General features: G+C 41.7%; 1 protein-coding gene across 10 annotated transcripts in view; it reads left to right on the forward strand.

Annotated features, from left to right (window-relative positions):
• Positions 1 to 24,415, forward strand: part of TTLL5 (tubulin tyrosine ligase like 5) — a 143,592-nt gene that overhangs the window by 86,147 nt on the left and 33,030 nt on the right. The window lies entirely within an intron of this gene.

Raw genomic sequence — 24,415 nt, forward strand, 5'->3', positions numbered from 1 at the left:
TCTGACACACGAGTTTAGGACTGGAAAGCACTGTATACATGAAAATATTGATTCTTTTCACTGGTGCTTGAATGCTACTGGAAAAGGGAGGGAGGTGAGAGAGGCAGACATACAGTGCAAAAGGCATGTGACCTGAGTGTTCGTCCTTTCCGAAATGGGCTCTTCAATAGGAGGATTGGAATGGGATTTGGAAAGCTCAAGTAAAATTGTTCTTATTTCATCAGTCACTGCTTTCAATCCCGCCTAAAGAAGAGGAATGTGAGAAATGAATTCCTGGCCTGTTTCAGTTCCAGCACAATGTTTGCCTCTGGGGTTTAGAGTTATTGAGAGAGGTGGTGGTGATTCTGCTCTTGGAGCCCAGCCAGGCGAGCTATTACCTAATCCAAATAAAGAACCTATCCAACAGGTGTAAACTGCCTTCCCCTCCCACATAGCTTGAGAGAGCAGCAGAGTGCAGGCTGTCCTAGAGCTTCCGTTCCTTTCTCAACTCTGCATGCACCTCTGCCTGGACTCACAGACATAGCTGGAAAAGGATTACTCATCGTCAAAATCTCTTGTTGGAGAACTCTGCAGAAGACACTGTAATTAACACATTGCTCTGAAATAATTTCAGTTCTGTGGTACCTGTAGAGCTGAGAATCCACTGTTTAATGCCCAGAACTCCACGCTGAACGATTTCCAGGGCTGCGTCTCATTTAGCACTGTATGCATAGTTTACCGTCTTTAGAAATTCTATTCTATTTTGTACAGCAATCCAAAAGTACTTCAGAATTGTCCAGCCACAGCTGGTATAAAATTCCACCTTCAAAACTTTTATGAGCCATTTGGTCTTTCAGTACTTCACTTGCTCTGTTTTTATCCTCAGAGCAAGAGACAGAAAGGTGCCTTAAGACCCTCTATTGAATTACCATATCTTCATGGTTGCTTGTATCGAACGTCCAGAATACTGGGAGTTAAAAGTTTTATGTAAATCTGTAAATTAAAAAGAGGGATTCTTGAGGCAGTGCTGGATTACTTGGGCTGTGATCTTTCATTTAATGAGAGAATTCTGAAAGAAATATAAAGCTTGCGATATATGGAGATGGCTATCTTGTATTGTAAATGTCTGTCTTGCTACTTGATCTGTTACATTGGAGCCAGCAGTTCATAGAGGGTCATCTGATGGGTGTCAGCCTGTGCTTAGTGCTGGATGGCTGTTTGAAGAAAAGCTTCCTGTTTTGTTCCATTAAGGTTCTGGTCTATCAGTTGTAGAATTCAGCAAGGATGGAAATATTTTTGTAAATGGGTCTCTTATCTGGCTTGTACTTGGCTCCAGTTCAAACATCTGGCTCTGAAACTCGGTCCTTACAGTTTTTGTATGGCTCTGTGGTAATTCTAAGCAATTTCAGTGCTGCTGGGGTTTGTTTGAAAACTTTGTTTTGATGCTTGCAATCTATAGGATTCAGGCTATTCTTACTGAAAAGCTTCCTTCTCTTTAATTTCCACTCACCCAGTGCTGAATTATCTAAGTGTTTCTCAAAATAAGTTCTCCTTTCTTTAGTTGAATTCTTTTGGCTCTATGAGATGAAGTGCCGAATCAGTAGTCTGCTCACCAAAAGGCAAAGGAGATCTTCCGCTTGTAATACAGAGACAGAGAACAGTTCTGGATATGTTAAAATGTTATTTTATAAGTCTGCACTGCTGTGCATTTTGAGATTATTTCTTTTTGTCACTTTATCTATAACTGTTGGCGCTGTTCCCACTCAAATGGTGGCTTAGGCTTTCACTGTGCCCCAGACAAAGAAGCCTGCAGGGCTACACAAGAGGTGGGATGTACCAAGTTGTACATGGGCTTACTTCTGATTACTGGAAACTGGCTGCCAGCCTCTGTCACATTGGCTGCAGTCCTGCCTTTGTTGCCCTCTGTAGCTCATTGTGGCTATGCCAAATCTGCTCTCTCCTTCTTTAACCCTATCGCTGTCTCTGTGCCCTCTTCCAGTTCTATCTCAGCTTCTCACACTGTCCATCGGGCAGAATTGTCACCCTTTAACGTTCTGCCGTAAAGGCACTAAATGCGGTTACATGTTTTGTAGTAGAAGTATTTAAGATTCCCGTATATAATTTTTATTGCAATTTCAGTAATGTAATCTAAGGACAACTAATATGAAAGTGATTCCTCATTATCCAGTGAAGCTAATTTCCGGTCACTGAAGCCAAGACCTTACTAGAACTGCTCTTGAAAAAGCATTCTCTCGAAAGCATTCTCAGTTGCATAATAAAGGTGAAAAATCAGGTTTTTGGGAGAACGAAGCTTGTTTATTCAGAACCGAAACTAACTTTTGAGTACCTGTTGGCAAATAGTTGCATAATCCCTAGTGGTGGGGATGGCAGACATTCCTAGAAGCTTCTAGCACTGTAATCTGCAGCTGCTGTGTCACTTTTTTTTTTTTTTTGAAAAAGACAGTGGATTTCCCCTAAAAGAATAACTTGGGCTCTACGGGTCATTTAATCTCCAAGACCTGGACCAAAACTCGTGAGAAAGAATTCTTCCTAACTGGTGCAGACTTCTGTGTTTTCAGTGGGCACATTGCATTCAACAGCAGCCATCCTTGCTCAGGATCATCTTTTAAAAATCATATGGGTAGTCAATTGGCAAGAATTCACCAGTGAAATCGTCAGTGTTTTCTCAGACCTCTGTTTCATTTGCTTCTTGTTCTTTCATAACATCTTTCTCAAACCTGAAGACAAGACCAACCTAGCTCTTCTAAAATATTCAGTGTATTTTTCCCTTGGATCTTCTGACAGATTTATCTAACTTGGTTAGTGGAGGCAGGCAAGCAAGCTTTCCTGTCATCAGTCAGAGGGTAGAATGGCAGTCCAAATTATACCAGACAGCCTGGGAGGGCTACTGCAGTTAGAAACGACGGATTCTCCTCTCTTCATTGCTTGACGTGCCCAAAATACAACTTAGCTCATAAATTCAGCCAAGGTGCTCAGGTTCACTGAGAAATGATGTTTTGTTGGCAGGCTGTCTAATCTGGGTTAAATTGTATAAAACAAGACTTTCAATTTTCTGATCTAAGGGTTTCTGAGTTTAATTTGCTCTGGTGTCATTCTCAGTGGTAGTAACAGTGGCAGCTGCTCCGGGCTTCACAGGCTGTGTGCACATACCTGTTGTATGTCCAGGTTCCCAAAGAGGCTCTGTGTTGTGCATTTTCATTTTCATTTTTTCCTTGCCTGGAAGTATTGAATGGGGTGGGAAACTAAAGATGATGGCCAGACGTTTGGCATCTCAGGCTTTCAAGAACCCCAAACGGTATGCCTCATGTCTAGCGATTCTGTAAATACCTGGTACGCGGTAAGCCTCCAGCTTTTTGAAGGAATCAGACTTCATGCCCATTCACAGCGTAGTTAGAGCAGCATTCATGTAGTAGGTGCTTCTGGGTCACATTGCATATATTTACTGCTCACGTACAAATCAACTGCACAGTATGGATGCAGGAAATCCAGTACCACTTAAAACATTAGCTTCCTGTGCCTGTTCTAATAGCAAATATATATTAATTTGTATCCCAAAAATTCCACACGGAAAAATGATTGGCACTCCACTCTTGCACTCTTTTTTGAGAGTTTTTTCTGTAAGTGGCTTCTCAATTTCCACTGAAAGGTAGACTTTTCCTAGAAAGACCCCAGACAACTATCACAGGCTAATTGTGGTTCACTGGTCTTGATCCTTTGTGTCAAAGGGGCAACTTGCTGCATTTGACATGAAGGGAAGGTGGAAGTGGCATCATCATTTCCTCAGGTTTTATTTTAAATTTTGGAGATGTGCGATGTAAAATAAGAAATCAGGCTTGGACCCTGACTAGACAGGCTCTGAAGGGCTATGAGAAGAGTGATACTAGAATAGCCAAGAGATGTGCTAATGTGTAAGGTGATTCTCACCCTCTCATAGAGGGTGAGCAGTTGATGGGACAGTCTTGCTTTTTTGCAACTCGTTCACTAGGCCATGGCAGGAGCAGCATGGACGTTGCAGTAGGGGCGGTGGGAAAGAGGTGACTACATATGGGCTTGCAGCTAGAAGTAAGGAAGAGAGAATAAGAATAAATTGTTTTGTTATTTATGTGTTGCATTGTAGTTCTGCATCTTAAGGGTTGATAGTGATTCTATTCTCTTCCAAATCATTTGTTTCAAGCTCCCTGCAGCCTCTTGCAAGGTAGAGGCTGCCTGACTGCTGTCCTGTGCCGCGCTTGCCAAGTGGTTGGAGCCTATTTGTTTGCACAACATCTAGGTGCAAGCTAACTTGGAGATTGTGCTGCACTGATGCAGCTGGAAGAAATGAAGGGAGAAAGCAAGCAGGGACTGAGCAGGCACAATAGGCCTTCAGTTCCGTTTGAGTAAACTGCGTTGACCTTAACACCTCCCTAGCTAAGCAGCGCGGAAGTGCCAGAGCGGCAGCAAACCAACAGGGCTGAGTCCAGCCCTGTGCTAACATAGCCACGTGTCTGTTCCTTGCTCCTCATGCCGCTTGTCCTCTTCTCTTTTTTTCTTTACCTTAGTGCCTAAATTAGTTCAATTTCTTTATTTGAAGCGGAGGAGTAATTGAGAGTGGGTACAGTGATTTTTTTTTTTATTTTTTTTTTTTCCCCAAGATTGATCCCCTGTCTGCATCTCCTCAGCAGCTCTGTCATGCGGATTCTGCCTGCGGTCCTTGAGAAGCAGCATTTCTGAGTGCCCTGAATTTGGGGTTTGGTCTATTATTACCTTCTGCTCAGATGAGGTTTGAGGAGGGCGGGCGAAAAATAAAGTACTGCCTGAATAGCTGTATGTTCTTGCAACGCATCCTGTCTCTAGTTTGTGCATGTTCTTCCTCTACCTGTGCATATTTGTGCCAGTAACAGCTTTCCCCTGCCCTGGCAACCTCTTACCTTTTTTTTTTTTTTTTTTAAAACACATCTCCCACGGTCACCAGTGACAACTTGTTAACTGTGGAAGTGAATTGGCTGTCTTAAACTTCAGAAATACATGGCTTGCTTTGGATTATTTTTTTTTTCTATATATATTTTGGTCACACTAAAGAAACTTGTGATGGCAGGTCCAATTACTCTCCATCCTGCTTGGAAATCGCCCTGAGCCTCAGCACCATGGGCTGGCACAGTCTTGAAGGATCCCTGCTTCCCACAGCTAGGCCTTGGCTCTGTCTGTCTGGAGCCTCCGGGAGAGGAAAGGCGGAAAGCTCGTGACTTGCCCAGACAGTCTGAGGCCTGGCCCTGCAGCCTCGGCTCCCCAGACGCTGTTGAGTCGGACTTGGCTGGCAGCCGCCGTGCTGTTACTTTTCCGAGGTAATAAGTGAGATTAATCGCAGGACCCTTTCCAGAGGCGAAGGGGGTTTGGGCTGCGTGCAGGGAGACCGTAGGAGCCAGTGCCGGGGCTGTGAGCTGGAGGCGAGCGCTGGGGCCTCGCAGCAGGGCAGAGTGGGGCACCAGCGGACTTATGCGAGTGGGGCCTCTCCGCTCAGCTACTTCTGGGAGGCTTTGCTGGAGCTGCACAGGGGGCACAATGTCTGTGTTACCTGTGTCTGCTAGCCTTGGGCAATTATGGTTTTTTTTTTTGTTTTTTTTTTTGTTTTTTTTTTTTTTTTTGCAAAAAGCTCTCCAAATTTGAAGGGGGCAGGTTTTTCTTTGACCGCATGACTTCCTTTCAGAGAAGATATGAGGGTCTTTCCCATTATTCCCAGCAAGCCGCCCATGATGGTAGGTGGAGGGGAGCGACAGGGCTTTCATACCTTTCCCCAAACCAATACCACATAATGGTTTTGGGTTTTCTCATTTCACCTGCTTCCACAAACTGACCTTACCCTAGTGTAAACATAAGATTTACCATTGTGGACTGGGCTGCCAGTCTGTCTGGTTCTCCCTTCCCATGCTTCAGAGCAACGACCACCACCATCTTTAGAAGAAGCACAGAGAACATTCTGATGGGCAGCGTGAGATTCCCTGTCTTGTGGGGGAAGCTTGCTTTTACCCTCCATCTTTTAACAGCAGGCTTGTAGTTCTCACGATACTTTCTGTTCCACATAGTCTAATGCGGATGTTGTCATTAATCATATATTTTTACTTTCTGGAAAAACTGCAGTCTCATTAAGCTGTGGCAGTGAGTTCCACAGGTGAATTACATATTATGCAAAAGTTCCTTTTTTATATCTTTTTTTGCCCAAATTTGACAAAAGTCTCTGCACCCTTATTACATGAAGGCAAATAGAAATGCTTGATTTATTTTCTGCACTATTTATTCTCTATGTTTCTATCATCTCCCTTCTTATTTGTCTCTCCTAAACTAAACAGTCCCATTCTTTTCAAGTTCTAAATGGAAATCTTCCCAGCCCTCTAATAATTGTCTGGCTGTCTTTATAGAGATGACAAGAAATGAAAACAGTACATCAAGTAGGAGTAAAACATTGGTTTTATGTAAGTAACACTGTTGTATCTTTATTTTCTAACTCATAACTTACTTATACTAATATCTTGCTGGCTTCTGACCATGCTAAACACAGATATTTTTTTTTTAATATGCTCTTGCGTTTCTCTGGTTATTGCAGTGAATGTAAAACTGAGCAAGATATAGGCAGTTCATGTTGATACAATTATATTTTTCTTTTTTTTTCTTTTTTCTCCTTCCTCAGCCGTGAACTCTCCTCTTCCTGCTTTCAGCTGCCACCAGCTGAAAGGATTTTGTTGGCTGTGATGGAAGTCACATGCTGTTTTCTGTTCTAATAAGCATCTTATTCAATATAGAACAAGTTGAAAACTTGTAGTGTCTTGCGCTACTTGACTCAAACTTCCCCCAGCCATCCCTGATCTTGGATCTCTTTGAAATATCCTGTGTAGGTTCTAGATATTTCATGTTGCAAAGTGACCAGCAGATCTCCCTTTCCTCTGCATTTATTTAAACCTCCTACTCACCATTAAAATAGCTTTCCAGTGTTGTATTCAGAGGGTTAATGTGGCTGTAGCTCTCACTTCGGTACCTCTCATGGTGGAGGTGGAATCTACTGCTTACAGCCTTCTAGGAATGAGGGGACCCTCGAAGTTATAGTCTCATGCTCTGTGGGAGCAGCTCTGGCCACAGCAGCCTTTCTCTCTAGAGGAGTTCTGAAAGGGTTACAAGGGAGCCTTGGCTGTTTCTTTGAGCTATTTGGAAAGGACGGGCCTCAGACAGCTTGGCAGGAACCTGGGGCCCTGTTTTTTCCAGCCCAGCCCTTCCTTCTGCACGGAGCTGTCAGGGAATCCCACGAATGTCTGGTTTCTTCCCTTTCCTAAATTTTTTAGTAATATTTTTCTCCATTCCTGGCTCTTTCCCACACAGGGACCTCGAGTTTTGTCCATTGATTGGTGTTGCAGGTAGCAAGGTAGAAATTAAAGCTGTGCTACCATGCCATAGCTGTTGAACTAGTTCACAGTTGTGCAGCTGAGAAGGGCATTGGGAGGTTTCCCAGAAGAGCGTCCTTTCTGGCATTGATCTTAGGGCAGGTCCATCTGGCGTAAGAACAGAGGGATTGAATTGGGCTCATCTTTGAACTGTGCTATTCCTGTGGGTCACAGTGAGGCACTTTGAAATCTCAGAGTTGCATGTTCTGTATCCTCCCTACCACACAACAGAATGCTGCTTTATAAAAATGGAAATCCCCTTTGTAAGCCAGGCTTATGAAGGACAAGACAGGTTAGCAGCCTTTCCTTCATTTGCCTCATGCTCTCTGGGGCTGTCCTGAAGTTGAACTCATTGTGAATATTTTGGAGACTTCCAGGTCTGCCCTATACCTTTTCACTTCAAAAAAATGGGGGTGCTAGAGGGTGGTGTTAGAAAAGGAGTTTGGTTACTGGTGAGAACAAAGGTCTTGAACAGCTGTGTTGAAGACATTGGTGTTGTACATCTGAGAGAAATTCAGTTAGGATCCGTAAGCCTATCAGATGTTGGGAGCAGAGGGAGTGATCTGATATCCATGTGGAAAGCCTTTCCAGAAGGCAGCCCTCATGTGGGGCAGTCCCTGGACAACTCTCTAAAGTCAGCAGCCAAAGGACCTGGAGTCAAGCTCAGATGAGGCAAGGGTTTCAATGACCAAGTATGAATGCCAGAGCAGGAGGTAACAAAAGGGGCCAAAGGGTTTTCCTTCCTGCTAGGCGTTGTTTTGGGGCTACCTTCCGTTGTACAGTGAAGTTTCCACCACTGATGCACGTTCACATTTTCCATCCAGCCCGAGGTCATGCTTTAGCTTGGCTTGCTCAGGTTGAGCATGGCACTCTTTTAGGTGCTTTATCCTGTGACATAAGTGGGAATTCCTTGCCAAAAGCACAAAGAAACCCTATCCTAAAGGAAAGTCCTATCCCTGAAGGTGTTAGTCCGCCTTTCCTATGAAGATCCTGCTTTGTCACCTAATTTTCGCCACCTTTCAGACTGGGGGAGTTTTGTAGCGGACACAAGAGTTTGTGAATTGTATGCTGTTGGCTCCATGAGTTATTCCATGAGCCTGTTATTCTCCAGGGGTGCTCTGGGCTGCAGGTATCAAGCAGCAGCTGTTTGAGAGCCGTGCAGGGCTCCAGTGTTTAACAAAAAAAACTCCTTTGAAAAAGGGGGAGGAGGAAAAAAGCGTGTAAAAAAAAAAAAAAAAAAATTGGGAACTATTTCAGTTTCCCTAGGCATGTGGTGACAGCTTTGCTTGGTGATCCTGTTCATAGGTTTTTGAAGTGCAAGTATATCTTGTTTAGGAAATAGTGTGAATTCTAATAAACGAGTTACACTTGTGGTTAGTAGTACTTTCTTAGTCTTTACTCAACACTGTATAATATCAGCCAGTGAGTAGTTTGACCAAAATGCTCTGGGTAAGAGGACTTGGTTGGTAATGAGGAAGAAAGCATTTTGGTGGCTCAAGAAAGCTGGTTATTGGATTGTCCAGAACCAGTGCCAATCACAAAGATTTTTTTAAGTGCACTATTAAAGGTAGGCTCTGCAGTGTCAGAATGGAAACGCTGATGCATCCAGAGTCCTTTATCACAAGCAGTTATTTCTAGGGTTTCATTCTGTAACAATAGTTGAAAGATGGGTATCTCTTTTTTTTTTTAAAAAAAAAAAAGAGGGGGGAGGGCAAAAAACGTAGGGAGTGCTTAAAGATACCACAGTTTCCACTCTCCTGTTGCACTCACTGAACTCTTATTAACATTTCTCATCCAACTACTGGCCACAGCGAACCAGGTAGGGAGAGGCCAAGGCAGCCTGGCTGATCCAAGTCTACTGAAAACTGGCCCTGAACAACAACCTTTTGTAAAAGGAATTTCAAAGTGAGAAAGCCTTATCAAAGACACTATTTATGTTCCAGCTGCTGGTATCCATGGTGTTGCACGGCTTGAATTTCAGATTGCATCTGGCGCAGTCCACTGCCCTTTCTATCTTTCTGCTAACTGGCACGTGGGGCTTGCCTGAAAAGTTAGTCTAAAAAGATTGTTATCTGGCAGCGCTGCACATGCTACTTGGCAGCTGTCTGTCAGGAATGCTTTGGAGCACCCTTTGGAGCAAAAGGGCTGTGGCTTATGTGGTCTTAACCTTTTGTATGCATAAAGAATTCTTTATTTGCTTGATACTGAAAAAAAAAATTATAATCTTCTCTGTGAAGAATTCAGCCAAGTTGGGCTGTGAATGTCTTCAGTGTTGAAAGCTGAGTTTTCTTCAAAATTCAGCTCAAAACTTTGTTTGGTAGACTACGTGAAGAAGAGGAGGAAACCTCAAGTTTGGACCATCTGTTTCTTTTTGGATATTGGGATAAAGATGCTGATGAGTAAAGAGGTGTCAGCTTCTCTTCACTTAGCATTTTGAAAATCTGCAGATGCTGAGACTTGAAATTGAATAAGTTTAAGAATTTTGTTTCTTGCTGCTGATGACTGAATATAGATCCGCAGTGAGGTAACAGTCATACCAACAAAGGCTTGGCACTGCTAGAAACTGTTTGAGCTTCCAGATCTGCATCTCTTTTTACAACTGATTTAGCACTTTCAGGGATTTTTCTTCTCTGAGAATTTAGCCACGGAGCAGCATAACTGGAATAATATTCTTTATATTAGTCAGAAGCTCAGGTTTGACACCAATGTTGGTCTTTTATGGTACTGATGAATAAGTATCTAAGATTAATGGCTTCTATCACTTATAAACAATAATTCTGAATTTCAAATGAGAACTTTCCAGTAGCCATTAAAACCAACATACTGCTTACAGTGCAGTGACTTCTGCTTCCCATGGCTGTTTCCTCAAACTGTGGTGTTAGAAAAAACTTGAAATGACTTGTTAGAAAGAGTGTTCTCTTTAAAATATTTCTGATCTTGTTCCACTAGAAGACACTTGGGTGTAAGATTCTTTGACAGTCTCATGATGCTAAAGATTTTGGCTTCTCTGTAAATATCTTTGGTGGATGATAATTTGAACAGCAGCTAAAGGCTTTTCAACTCAGGCAGTCAACACGGCAAAGAGAACAGAATCTCATCTGTTGTGAAGAAATCAACAAGGAAAACAGTGTATATGGAAGATCTAAGCACAGGCTCATGAAACTCTGAGACCCCCCAAAAGTAATTCTTCATAGACTTTGCTGTTCTTAAGATGAGGTGCATTGATAAACACATCTTTCTAATGAAGAACTGCATATAATATCTCCAGAATATTCTCCAAGAGAGTGAGATTTTGGTTCCTATTGACAGTGAGCCCCCTAGCCTTCTGTTTTCAAAATTCCTTACCAAAAAAAAATAAATCAAGAAAGTTTAGAGCTTATCCCTTATGAACAGTTCCAACAAAGGCTGCCTATTAAGATTTTTTTGGAACAGCTGCCTTTCTTAGAGTTTGGTTTTGACTACTGAGAACTTGCTAATCTTTCTTCAAATTCGAAAACCCTCAAAAAGGAGCTGTGTTTTAATGTGGAATTAATTTCATTAAAAATCCACAGGAACATTAACTGTTATCTATTAAAGTTCACATATATTTTAATTTTTTTAAAATTTATATAAATAAACATATATAATAAATTTTAAAAATATTTATTAAATAAAATAACTTAGATACCGGTAAAATAATTTTGAAGGCCCAGTTTTAATAATTGGATTATTCTGGTATATTTCAAGAAACTTCAATCCATTTTTAGTTACTTAAATATTTTGTCCTTCTGTTCAGGACATTGTTTGTGTAGCTGATTTTGGTGTTTTCTAAGGTCAGAGTCATGTTTTCATTTGTTTCTGAAATGCCACTTCCCTGCTGCTGATGCTAACCCAAATGATTTAAATACAAAAGTATGTTCTACTATCTGTGTAATCAGACTGAAAGTTATGCACTTATTTCTAGTTTGTTTTGAGGCATAGGGGACAGAATATGATTTATGTAGTGCAGTGGTTTTCTTTATTGGTATTTTCTGAACAGAATAAATTCTTTGTGAACATATTATGACCTCTAAAACACTGCAGAACCTGAACGTAGCCATTAGGCTTGTGTTGCCGAGGAGCGTTTCTATGAAAGGAGAGAGAACTGTGGTGCTTGGTAACTTGTTGTTTGCGTGTCTCAGTCTGAAATCATCAAAATTCCTGATATCATGTCACTTCATCGATTGTGAATTGTTCTGCTTGTTGCTACAGAATGCATGGTTGGTTGCATCTTGTTTATCAATATCTCACTCTGGTGTTCATGGTGTATCTTGTTAGGTAGCAAAGCTAGGTAGAAACTACTCTTGTCGCTTACTTTCAGTTTTTTTCTAATGTCTGTTATTTGCCTTTATGCGAGAGCTTGCTTACTGTCTTATACTCCAGGTAGTCTCTAGAGAGCCATAAACACAGTATACAGCATGGAAGGTTAACCTCTTTGCAAATGTTACTATGTTCAGCTCAAGCCATCTGGAGGCCATGTTTGGACTCTTATTTGTCTTGACTACAGACTCATTTTCTGTGAAATGTTATCAGTTGTGGCCTTTGTGAGAAAAGTCTATTTAGAACGCTTGCTGAAACATCACAAAAGGCATCGAGTATAAAGAAGCGGCATATAATGGAGATTTCTTGATTGGATACTGGATGCTGTTGTTATTGTCCTCTCTTGCTGTGCCTTATCTATGCTAGGAGGGCACTCTTGAAAGGACATTATTCCACTAAGTGTCTGGGATATTTTCGTCTGTCCTTATAAGGGTTTAGCATCTGCAGCTGCATCTTTGATGTGCTCATGCTTAGCATTACATGCAATCACTTGGTGAAATTCCTGAGGTAGTGATTCCATGGTTCCCATCTGTGTTCCTGAGCCTGGGAGCTTCTGACTAATTATACAATTTTCTCTGTACGCTGTAGGAAACTATTCCATTTTGGCTCTAGAAAAAGGGATTGGGTTGGCCTGGAATATAGTACTGCATAACTTTTTTTCATCTTTAACCACAAATTCCTCTGAAAGCTATTGCACTTCCTCTGAAGATACCTGCTCTTGGCTTTCGGTTTCTAGAGTCATTAGAAATATTCAACACCCATATACAGTCCAGAAGACCTAGCAATTGAAAGGTCTACCCAAAATCAGTTATTAAGGAATCAAGCAATGTTGCATCCCTAAGGGAACAGCACCATCCCTAGATTCCTATTCCTCTCAAACCCTGAGGTGAAAAGATGGATGCAGTTGGGATGGCCGCTAGAGCTGGGACAACTGCATCATAGTCTTCTGTCCACACTGGAGGCAGAAACATCACAAATTTGGGTGCCTGTTCAAATGGACAGAATCTAAAAGCTTGTTTCTAGGTGCTGCAAATAAAACCAGTGCTTACAGTCTCTGCCTCCTAGCCTGCAGTTGTAGGCAGAGGCAGAAATCTCATGTAAAGGATTTCAAGCTCTAGGTGATCTAAGTAAGTTTTGTGCAACTTGAGCATCTTTTGCAGACAGGGTCTGACAGAGAGGGATCTTTCAACAGATCCTAGACAAGTCTGAGAACTGCCTTTTAGAGTGTGCCAGCTCTTTGTACTATACAATATAATTATCTGAACATCCTTTTACTCATCTTCCTCTAATGACAGACTTTGTCTGTCATCAGATTTAGTGGTTTCCTGGAGAAAGATAGCATCGACCCAGTTTACTGAGGTAAGCCTGTGCCTCTTCTATAGTTTCGGAGGTGTAATCACAAATTCCCTGTTCTCTGTGCTTAATTGTGGTCTGTCAGCTGGCCTGCTTGCTCAGCAGTGCGTCGCTGCCTGCTGGGGAAAGAGGGAGACAACTGAGTGATTTGGGGCTCTCCCACAATTTTCCACTTCACCACCTGCTTTGGAAGTTGCTGTAGAACTGCCAAACATGCTGAAGTGGTTAAGTGTACCAGCTCCTAAAGAAGCTGAAGGGGAGGAGTGGTTCTTGCCTGATGGGTTTTCAAAGGGAGCTGAGACTTTGAAGTCCTGTTTTAGCAGCTGCCAGGTATGCTGCCTCAGCCCTGTGCAGCACTTCTGCCCCCAGCCTTCGTGCATTGCATTCTTTATAGTGCCAGGATGGAGAGAGGGAAATAAAAGAAAATTAATTAAACCAAGAGTGTCGGCATTAGCAATAGTGTTGCTTTATTATATTTTACCCTTTAAGTTATAGTGCCTTGTGCCACGTGTCAGTGAAGCACCTTGCACTTGCTTGGGTCTATTAGAGTAATAAATTTATTTCACTTTGGTTTTCTTTGCCTTTCTGATTACTGCTTCCTTACCTCTCTTCTGCTTTATGTCCCTTCACAAAATAATCATAGCAGTTTTAATCTTTTGTTCTGTAATGGCCACATAAAATAAGCAGAAATTTACATCCACGATGCCCCAGAACTCCTTGCTGAGACTAGAGGGACCAGATCATCTTTCCAATAAGAAAAGAGAGAGACAGAGAAATTTGGCTAAACCAAGGCTTCATATAAAGCTTCTGTTAAAGCGGGAACAGACACCACTCACTGCTATATCTGCTAGAAGCAATTAGCTGTGAGCTTCCCTTTTACTCACTTAACTCTTCTCTGCCAGAAACAAGATGCTGTAACTCAGTTTATTCCACTAAATATTGAACCTTTATGATAATGTGAACTCCTCTGTGTTGTTTTTTTCTTGTTGAAACATTGGGTTACTGGAAATGCTGCAGGCTGAGCTCTGTTTTCAGGCAAAGAGGTAGATCGATCCCAATAGGAGGTATGAATTTATGGAATAACGTTAGGAGTGGAATGGGGACTGTATTCTGTATAGCTTAAAACAAAAGACCAGCAAAGAGGCCAAAACTGTCTTAAACTGGAAAGGTCTCTCCTGGCAAGGCAACGCGCTTCTGTGGTATTAATCCTTGGAGGACAAAGTGCCAAAATATGGGGAGATTCTTGCTCTGCAGTACTTGAAGAGCTTGCTTTTCCAGGTGAGGCTTTATAAAAATAAAAATCTTTCTACTCTTTTCTTGCAGTTCTTCATAATTCAGTCCTGCTATGTCATCACCAGTTTCTGGAGGCAACAGAGGAGGGCAGATGATTAGGAAGGAGGTGCACTGGTGTGTTTGTTCCAGTGCTGGCTATATATTTTTCTAAAATATTTTCTCTTTATGTATTAAAAATTGATAACCTGTAATTCAAAATTGAACCTGCCATTCTGTTCTGAAGTTATTTTTAGGCTGCATTTTAGCTATCAAGAAAATACAGCAAATTTGTTTGAAAAATACCTTGTGGATTTTTATGTCAAAATTCTTTTCTGAAAAGTAGTTTTCTGCAAGTAGAGTATCTCTGGAGGATTCTTAGAAGGGACATTACAGACCTGGAAAACTTTGGACAGTTTTAGATTAAGAGCATTGATAAGAACTTGTGCTGCCTTGGTTGAAACAAGGACTTCCAGAAAGTACCTTCCATTAGGTACTTTCCATTAGGTACCACCCAACTCTAAGGAGGCTGCATGACCAGTGGAGTGAGGGGAAAAACAGCACTTACCTTTTTACAGCACAAATACAGCCTTGTGTGGCCATCCTGAGGCTTGCAGGGATTCCAGAACAGATTTCCAGAAAAGCTAGCTGTAAAATAGCTAGCACCACACCCCTGGGATCACTTTGGTGCCAATGTGCCATGCTGCTCTTTCAGATGGCTGAAAGTCTGTATGTCATGGTTTGTGTGTAGTATCTATCTGTGATCTCTATCTCTGTATCAGTAGCCTTTTTTTTTCCTGCAATGTGTGTGATAGGATGGTCTCATCTATGCAGCACACTCAGTTACTCGGTCAATGCCTGCAATAGGTAATAACTCATGCTAGTATTCTCTCTTTGTGGATCTGAGTGTATTTCACCACCACCCCCAATTATATTTTATGTAATCATTTTGTTACAGACTTTAGAAAGCGTGTGCTGACACAGCCACCTCTTCCTGTTCTTTCTCTAACCCTTTGCTAAATGTTCGGGGAGCCACAGCAGGTGAGTTATCTTTGTACAGGAAGTGGAGGTAAAAAAACTTTCTCCCTTAACTCCAGCATAAGAGAACTGCAAAAGGAACTTGAGGAGGAAAAATGTTCTGTTTAACAGGTGGGAGATCACTCTCAAATTTCTTGTCATACCTTGTTACCTTATCTAAATCCACTTGAGGGACAAGGGGAGCAGAAACTACATGTGGAATCAAGTTTATAACATGGGGAAAATATGAATGCTCGAGATACCTCTTTGGCTAGCATATAGATGCCATTTGGCTTAAGGGACTGTGTAAGTCTATTTTCTTTTTACTGGGAAACTCCTTTAGCTTCATTACATTGGAGCTAGGTTGATGAATCAGTTGTTTAAGGGAAAAGGTCTCTTGAGGACCTTTACTCTGCCCTTGTATCAATGCTTGGGGAATTATCCAAAAACAAGAGACTGTTAACCACAAGCATACAGCCTCACAGCAAGGACCCAGAGAAGTGACCTTTAGTTCTTGTTTTGTATTTCTTCTTATTTTGCTGTATTTCAGCAGCTAGATGTTATGCAGCTTTAGCTGCATTCCGGAATGGTAGCAGCAGATGCATCTTGTTGGTACTATGCTGCTAATCTACCTTTTACCTGGAGCATTTCTCCTAATATGAATGTGGCCCAGTCATAGCTTTCAGGTAACACTGTCCACAATCTCTGATTAGGTGAATTTGTACATCTTTTCTCTGGAAGTGCAGAACAGATTCTGGCCTTCTTTTTAGTTATATAGATTGTAAATGTAGAAGTGTTGCTTCATTTGTGAAGATCTGTTTTCTGGCTGTAATTCTTGGCCTCGAAATTTACAGCCATGATGTCAGGGAACTGCATACTTCATGCTTCATCCCCATAGACAGACCATCTAAGCTGTCAGATTTATCAGGTCTTCTCTAGAGGCGCTCTTCAGAGGGTCTTCATCTACCACATAACAAGATGATAGGTGTACTGGATGTCAAGCAAAGTTGATTGCTTTCATGCACTTCAGTGTAAATTTGTAGAATCTAGAGGCTTGTCATGTTCTTTAGAGGTTTATAGACTTGATATTTAATATTTAGACAACAAAACACCCAAAGTTTGGAGCATATGATATCTCTACTCCATGGTCACGTGGCACAACTAAAAAAGTCATTTGGGCGTCAAGCCCATACCCCAGGTATGAGACTTGCACAGCACAACCCTGGAGGAACCCTTAAGACCCTGTAGTGTAATGCAGTGCCATCCTGTGCCATGTCTTTTAGGAGGCTGACGGTGGAAGGGGCATTTAGCTCTGGGCAGGGGCAGAGTGCTTTGAGTACTCTTCCCCCATCTCATGAATCCTAACCCTACAAAACTCAACAGCCTGGGCTTTGTTTGTTTGTTTATTCTTCTCAAGTGCTCTAGATTTCACCAGTTTAGCCCAATTGTAACTTTTCACTTCCCTCTTGAGACTTGAACAAGGGGCCTGAGCTGCTTTCTTCATTCCCCATTCTCTTACTCAGTGGGACCTTGCAGCTGCTGCTTGAGCGCATATAGCAAAGAGCACCACACTCTGGGAAAGCCTACGCAGGAGGAAACTTAATGGAAAATATTAAGGAGAAAAAAATGTGTTTGATGGACTTTTAATATAAAAAGGGGAAGAAAAAAAGAAAAGGGGGAGGGGGAGATTTATTCACTGTAATAGGAACCAAATGTTGGCTGGGACAGCAGCTGCACTCTCACTCTTTCCCTGTAAACTGTGTGATCGGCTTTTCAAAGGAGGCGTTACAGGGTGCAGGGCTAACTTACTGGTGCTGACTTAACCCTTGCCTCTCTGGAGAGAGGTAGGGAACATGCATTTCCAGGAGAGATTAGTGACTTTAATTACAGACCCAGCCATAAGCATGTTCTAGACAGATAGCGGTGCCCATTTACTGTTTTCATCCTCATGTGCCACTGCCGCTATCCACTCATAAAATGCAAAATCTGCTTGGATAAAGCACTAAAAAAAATAAAGAAATATATAGAGAGAGCTAGGAATAAATAGAGCCCATCAGTCTTTTCCAGTTTGGTTTTCAATAAACTTGCCTACATTGGTAGAGGAAAAGTAGAAGAATGTCAGTATAAGTCATATTTTGTGTTGATCCACTTGATCTGTGCTAGGATTTTACAGTGGAACCTCTGCAGCAAGGAATACCTTTCCCATCTCTGTAAGTGGTGCAGTATTGCGTCTAAGTTTCTGGTACTTTGAATTCTGTGGATGTGTATATTCACCCCAGAAACTCTGCCTGCACAAGAGATCAAATTTAAGGTGGCACTTAACACATTGTTTAAGTCTGAATGACTCATCTTTAATCAAAGCAGAGCTAGACAGTACGGTGAGCTAACTTCACTCAGAGTCTACCTGCTCTGTCTGAACTTCATTAATTAATACTTTACAATTGGGGGAAGGGGGGTGAACGACACAACACAGTTCTGGCAATTGCATGTCAGATTTAAGCATGTAAACTTCCACAAGACTTCCTTACGAGAGCAAAATGATACCAGGTTTCTGTGGTAGTCTTATTGTATATATGTCTTGCTGTTAAAATATTTTTGCAGGCTTGGACTGTGTTTGCAGGTGTGGAAGTATGTGCAGGAAACATGAAGCCAGAACCACCTTCCACTCCATAAAGCTCACCCCAGGTTTGCACTAAGTGAGAGTAGAAAGGCTATGTGACTTTGTTAAGCTAGATCACGTGGAGGAGATATGCTCAGTTGACTTCATTGCTTCTCCAGTGACCTGGTGAGCCACAATAGGATGAAGGCATTGAACTTTACAGCCAGCTGGCTGTTAGTTTCCTTCTTGATTTAGCCTTTCTACTAGTGAATTTCAAAGCTGCTATGTGTAAAGAGAAGGGAAAAATACAGTGTTGTTTACATGCCAAGTATTCCCCAGATCAGAGAGGCTGACAGTATTTTGCAACTGGCATGAAGCCAAGGATGCTACTAGTGGCCCAACAAAAATTGGCTCCACTGAAGGGTAAATATTTAATTTTATTTGCTAAGAGTGGCAAGTTTAGTGGTCCTGAAAGTAAGAGGTTGATAATGCCAGCAAAATCCAGGAATAGCTGAGGTAGATTACGCCTTGCCTGCAGAGGTTTTCCAGTGCTCCATAATCTCACCCTGCCCTACCCCTGCTAGACAAGGCTCTTTTGATGTACCTTATTTCTAACCTGCTTTGGAGGTTATATGGAGACCCAGGACCTAAAATGCACTTAATTCCTGATCTGCAGCAGAACTGAGTAGGCACTACACTGCCTTTGTTATAAGAGAATATTTTTGCTCCAAAACTCAGGTTTCTCAATGCCAAGGAAATAACAGGAGTAATTTTCAGAAGCCAGGGAGCAGGATATAAATTATACAGCAGCATATACTAGAAAACAAGGAAGCCCATGAACTTTGATAGTACTTGTAGAATAAAGTGAAGGAGCAAGAAGGCAGTGGGCTTTTGCTGTGTAGCTATTGTGCATGTGCAGCTGGAATAATGTGCTCGGTTTTGACCACTTGCCTAGCCTCAAATGCTGATAAAGTGGAATAAGTTCAGAGAAAAGCAATATACGATCAAAGGCGAGAAGGGACTGAGTTGAGGAAAAAGATGAAGGGAGTTAAGCGTGCCAAGGCTGGCTAAGCTCGAAGGAGGCATAGCTCTAATAGTGAAGGTTTAGACCTGAAGTAAGAGGAAGGTCATGCAATAAAACAGAGAAAATATAAATTTAATTGGAGATTTCAGGGAAAATTCTTGACACTGTATGTGTACCTGCCTGTGGAGTTGTGCAGCTGAGTGTGCGACCCATGGACTTATCCAGCCACTGAAACATGTGCTAATCCTGCACCACAAGGAGATGAGTTGGATGCTTTTGCTTACATCTTTGTTTTTGAATAAAATTCTTGTAACAACATCAACTCTCTCAGTTGAAAAGGGGAATTGTGAGAATAGCAGAGGGGGACTCCTGACATTTGCTAGTAATTATGCACATTAAAATGTCCTGGGTTGCTTGAATTGTGCCTCTGGTAGCTATTACAGTTAACCTGTGAATGGATCTGGAAATTATAGTTAAATCCACAGAACTTTTTGTGTTCTTTGTGTAAACCAACTCAGTCCCAAGGCTTTTCACATGGACCTTGTACGTTTTCTGTTGTCTCACAGCACAAAGATACTGATAGTAAGAGCCTCTTGTGTAGGTAAAAGTAGCTTGAGCTGCTGGGAAAGGGGAGCTGGAGAATGAAGGCTGAAACTATTACAAGATGCCTGCATCTGTGCCTCATCACTAAGAAGGGAAAGTTTGATTAATGGTCTGGGACAGAAACTCTCCTACATCTCTGCAACACCTTCACCATGGGAGACTGTATTTGCTGCTTTGAACTGGATTTGAAACCAAAATGCATTTCCACATGTTTATTGTGCCAGTGCAGCCTTGACGGGCTGCTCATTAACTTTAAAAGCTTTTCCTTGGCTTCTCTTGCAGAGCTCAAAAGCAGATTGTAGGCCAGGTGATGGCATCCTCATTTTATACAGGCCAGCTGCTTCCTGCCCTGTCTCCAAGTACCTGCACCATGGCGAGTTCTGGACAGCTCCCTGTACCTCAGGAGATCTCCAAAGTCCCAGGCAGAGCTTTTTTAGGAATATAAAAAAAACATTTTATTCGCCCCTGGTTTTTTGGAAAGCTACCTTTCTTTACCTTTGTAACATCTCTGCTGCATGTTTTAGGGGCTTGCATATTCCAGCAATCAGAGCTACACACCATGCTAAAATGCAGGCTCTTGTTGACTAAACTGGACCAAAGTCATTCTTTCGTAGACACTCCTGATAACAGCAGAGGCCAGGAGCAAACCATCCTCAAAGACTTGTTCTGTTTTTCAATTTTTAATTTATTGCTTTTGAAGCTGAGGGGAGGGAAAGAGGGAGAAAGACAAAGAAAGGCCTTGAGGCAAGCAGCGCTGTGAGAGGCCCGACAGTCCTGCATCCCAGCCAGGCCCCCAGCGTCCTGGGCTTTGTCCCACTATGTTTATCATTGCTCCATAGCCAGCCCCAATCTAGGGCCTATTGTTATGGATGGAAGAAGAATGTAGTGTGCCAAAGAAAATGTTCTGTGTTTTTCTGAGTGCCTGAACATAAGTCAGCAGGATGCTCAGAGCTGCCACACTAGACAGAATCATTAGTTACTATGCCAACTACTTTCTAGCAGCTGGTGCCCACCAAGGCTTTGTACTGAAAGCTTCCTGGACTTGTCATACCACCTGAATGCCCTGTGGGAAAGAAACTGCTGCCCAGGATTGTCTTGCATTCCATGGCAAGGTGGGAGCACCGATTTGTAAATGCACTGGGTTCCCTTATTGCCAGCAATGGCCCTTGTTCATCCTTAGCTCCAGCCTTTACAGGAAAGGATGCAAAATACTTTCATTGTCAGCTTGTTTCCTCATTTAAAAGGAGGATAATTCTTTTCTCAGTTTGCTAGACCTCCAGCTATACTGACTCCTGCTGTGATCCTATCAGTTCTCAGAAACTAAGTGGGGTTAAACATAGCAGAATATTCTTCAAGAATGCTGAAGCTTCATTTTCACAAGTAATTTGAGGCTAATTTGCATTGCCTTTCAATGGGATGTAGGTACTTTTTGAATGTTTCAAAAGTGTCTGCTTAGTAAGTGATATATGGGGAACACCAGTATACTTCATGAATTGGTATTGTTGCCTGCCATACAAGAGTTGGTATCAAACAAGTGCCCAGCTGTGCCATGGGAAGAAGGCTTCAGTTGAAATATAAATGAAAGCCCTATGTGTAATATTTAAAAATCCTTAAGTGTCTTTTGGGAACATTGGAAGCTTTAAGCCCAATTTATATCCAAATCATGCATTAAGAAATTATATTCTGAACCCCTTCTATTCCTGTATTGCCCTCCCCTCCCCAGTTTATTTCCTTGTCATTTCACTAGTAAAGATTTTTCTTTGCCTTGTCCTCTGTTTGTTGTCTCTTATTGTCCGGTATTACTCATTCCAGCAGTGGTTGTATTGCAGTAGACCCTGCTTTGTCAGATGTTTGAATGAGGTACTCAGGAATGGTGGATGCTAGGGGAAGTGTGGTCTATCATTCGTAGTTACCAGTACTGTTCTTTTAGTATGGACTTGCTTTGTCAGATAGTTCTTCATAGCTAGAAGGTTCTCAGTGAGTGGTGTTCTGTGGTCTCATCTACGGCGTCAGTCCTTGGTATGCCCTTCAAATCTGTTCCAAGTGGGAACAGAAGCCAGCTCTCTCCTTTCTTGAAAGAGCTGATAACCACATTCCTTCTGTATGGAGGCTGGATTTCATTGAGACTTTTTTTTCTGTAGTCAATTAGTAAAAGTATTAATAGTTTGTTAGTATTTAGTATTTTAGTATACTAGCATTAGTTCCTAGTACAAGTGTAGATAGTTGATTGCATAAGGGGTGCTTATATTTTGGAAAAGAGATAATGAATTGGAAAAGAGAGCAGAAAGGGAGTTTGGAACTGGAAAACTTGGAGACGAATGCATGGTCTTCTAGTACTTTTAGGTTGGTTTGCGACCATAGTAGCATGGAGATCTGTTGAAATTGGTCTCTGAAGCAAACCTGTATCTTCTGTGAGGCAAACAGCTGCAGCAGAGAGGTCTTACGCTGTCAGTGAAGAGGGAATTCTGGCCCAGGCTTTATGAAAACTACAGTTGAAAGAAAGGAACAAAGTCGGTTTCTTGCCAAAAATACTGAGAAGCCCTAAGAGCTGCTGGAAGGACAGAATCTTGCTTACAAAGGATGGGCCGTAATGCCAAGGCTGAGATTTCCTGTACATAGTGAAGGCCTGAATCCTGGCCAGGTCTCTAAACTAAGCAACTCATAAATAATCCTGAGCAAGCTGTGAGAAGATTGCTCACAACCAGCCTGGCTGACAGAACAAAACCCAGTCTCTTCTGGTGGCACAGGCAGCAATGTCTATTTCCCATTTGCATGTGTGCCTGTATCTGTTGTCTATACATGTGAGCAAATGAATATTCAGTCAATTGTTAGTGTTCAAGCAATAATCCTGAATTGAAAACAAGCAGGTCTGTGAGTACTGACTCTACGATCCTTGTTTCCATTGGGGGTGCGGGGGTTTTTCTGGTTATTTTCAGCTTTGCTTAAAACGGTGTGAGTTATGAAAAAGCTTTTCCTTCAGTTTGGGCTATTTATATAGTCTTTCTACCATGTGAACTCTATGGTATCTATTAAGGTGTGAGGTCCTCTAAAGTTGTTTGTGGTTTTTTTTTTTTTTCCCAGCCTTCATAATTGCACTGAGCTTGTTGTAGAATTCCTTAAGCAGAAGAGATAACTTCTGGAAGGGTGCAAAGGTGCTGTCGTGCTTCGATAAATCATCTGACAGGCAGAGACTGAGAATAGGAGCCGCACCATGATGCGTTCCTGTGAGCATGGCAAATAGACTGAGAGCTGGAGCGTGTCTCTGGCAGCAGCATATTGAGTCTCAGATCCTAAGCCCTGTTCTCCTGTACCAGGGCAAGCTTTGCCTTAGGTGTAATATCAGCAACCTGATAACGTGTTCTGTGCTGACTTTCCAAAACTACAGATTGAACATCTCTCTATAAAAGTGATCCTAAGATTTGCAAATCTGCAGGCTTTCTGTTGTTAAATATTTAATGCTAATATTATAAAAGGTTGAAGTTATGTGCAATGAATTTATGTTGATTTCCATCTATAAAGGTGCAAAACCCATGGAAGCTAACAGAAGCGTGTTCAATCCAGAAGGATTCTGCAGGCCATGAGAATAAAACCAACAGTGTTTTCACTATCTAGTATCTAGAAAAAAAGTAACTGCTGTTGTGCTGCATTGTGGGGAGAGATGGTGTTGGAGCTGTAGGGAGTTGTGTATAAGGCTGTCTATGCTGCAAGAAAGCATTAGCCAAAGTTTGTGTGCTGTTTTTTTTTTTTCTAATTTAGTTCTTCCTGAAGATTTAATAAGAGTTTCAACAACGTTTTCCTGGGTAGTTCCAGCCAAGCTTATCTGGGCAATGTTATATCCTAAAGAATTTATTTTGGGCTATAGATCATATATTGGTTAAAACAGAAAAAGTGGATTAAAACAGATTAGAAACCAAATGAAAGCATTTGAGAGTTGAAGTGGGTGAAGGTTGGAGCAAGGCAGCAATCTCAGTGCATTTTTAAAAATTGGACCATTAGTCCTCAGTATTTGTATTTCTTTAATAGTTAATCCTTTGCCACAGATCTCAAAACAAAAGAAATGAGGATCAAGGGAATGATACTAAAGTTTTGTCACTCAGTTGGTGGCCCTCACAATACTACAGACTGCAGTCACTGTACATCTCTGTGGCACAAAGCAGGTTTGGCTATCGGCAGGTCCAACTTTAGTGGAGTTTTCATTTACATCAGTTTTATCTCTTCCACTTCATCTTGACTTTTATGTTTTAGAACAAATCACTCAATCTTTAGCTTCCCAAATATTCTTTTGGATCAAAGGATAAATTTTATGCATTGCAGGTTCTGCACTGGAGGTAGATATGAGAGAAGTTGGAACAGACATTAGTTTCTAGAATTAAACATAACTTGAGTCAATACCTTAAAAAGTGCTTGACTGAATTCTCTAACTTCTGATTGAGACCTGAGACAGGTTTAGTTTCAATACTGGTTGCATTATCACAGACCAGATGGACTATCTGGTTCAATGTCCTGCTCAGACAGTAGCCCATGGAAGATTCTGTGGGAAGAGCATTAAGTGATGTTATGGAACAGTGATACTTCCCCAATACTCTCTAGGACTCTGTAATTGGTGATTTTTCTGTCCAGGAGATGGTATCTTTGTATATAAATAGCATTAGTGGCTCTTGCGTCTGTGAGTTTGTCTAATCGTTTTTGAACTCCAGTAATTTTTTGGTGTCCTTAGCGTCCCGTAGTAAGAAGGTATCCACAGTTTAATGATGTGTTATGAAAAAAAACGCTACCTCCTTCTGTTTGTTTTAACCTGCCTACCTG

The sequence above is a fragment of the Larus michahellis genome, chromosome 4 (genome assembly GCF_964199755.1).
Source record: "Larus michahellis chromosome 4, bLarMic1.1, whole genome shotgun sequence".
NCBI lineage: Eukaryota > Metazoa > Chordata > Aves > Charadriiformes > Laridae > Larus > Larus michahellis.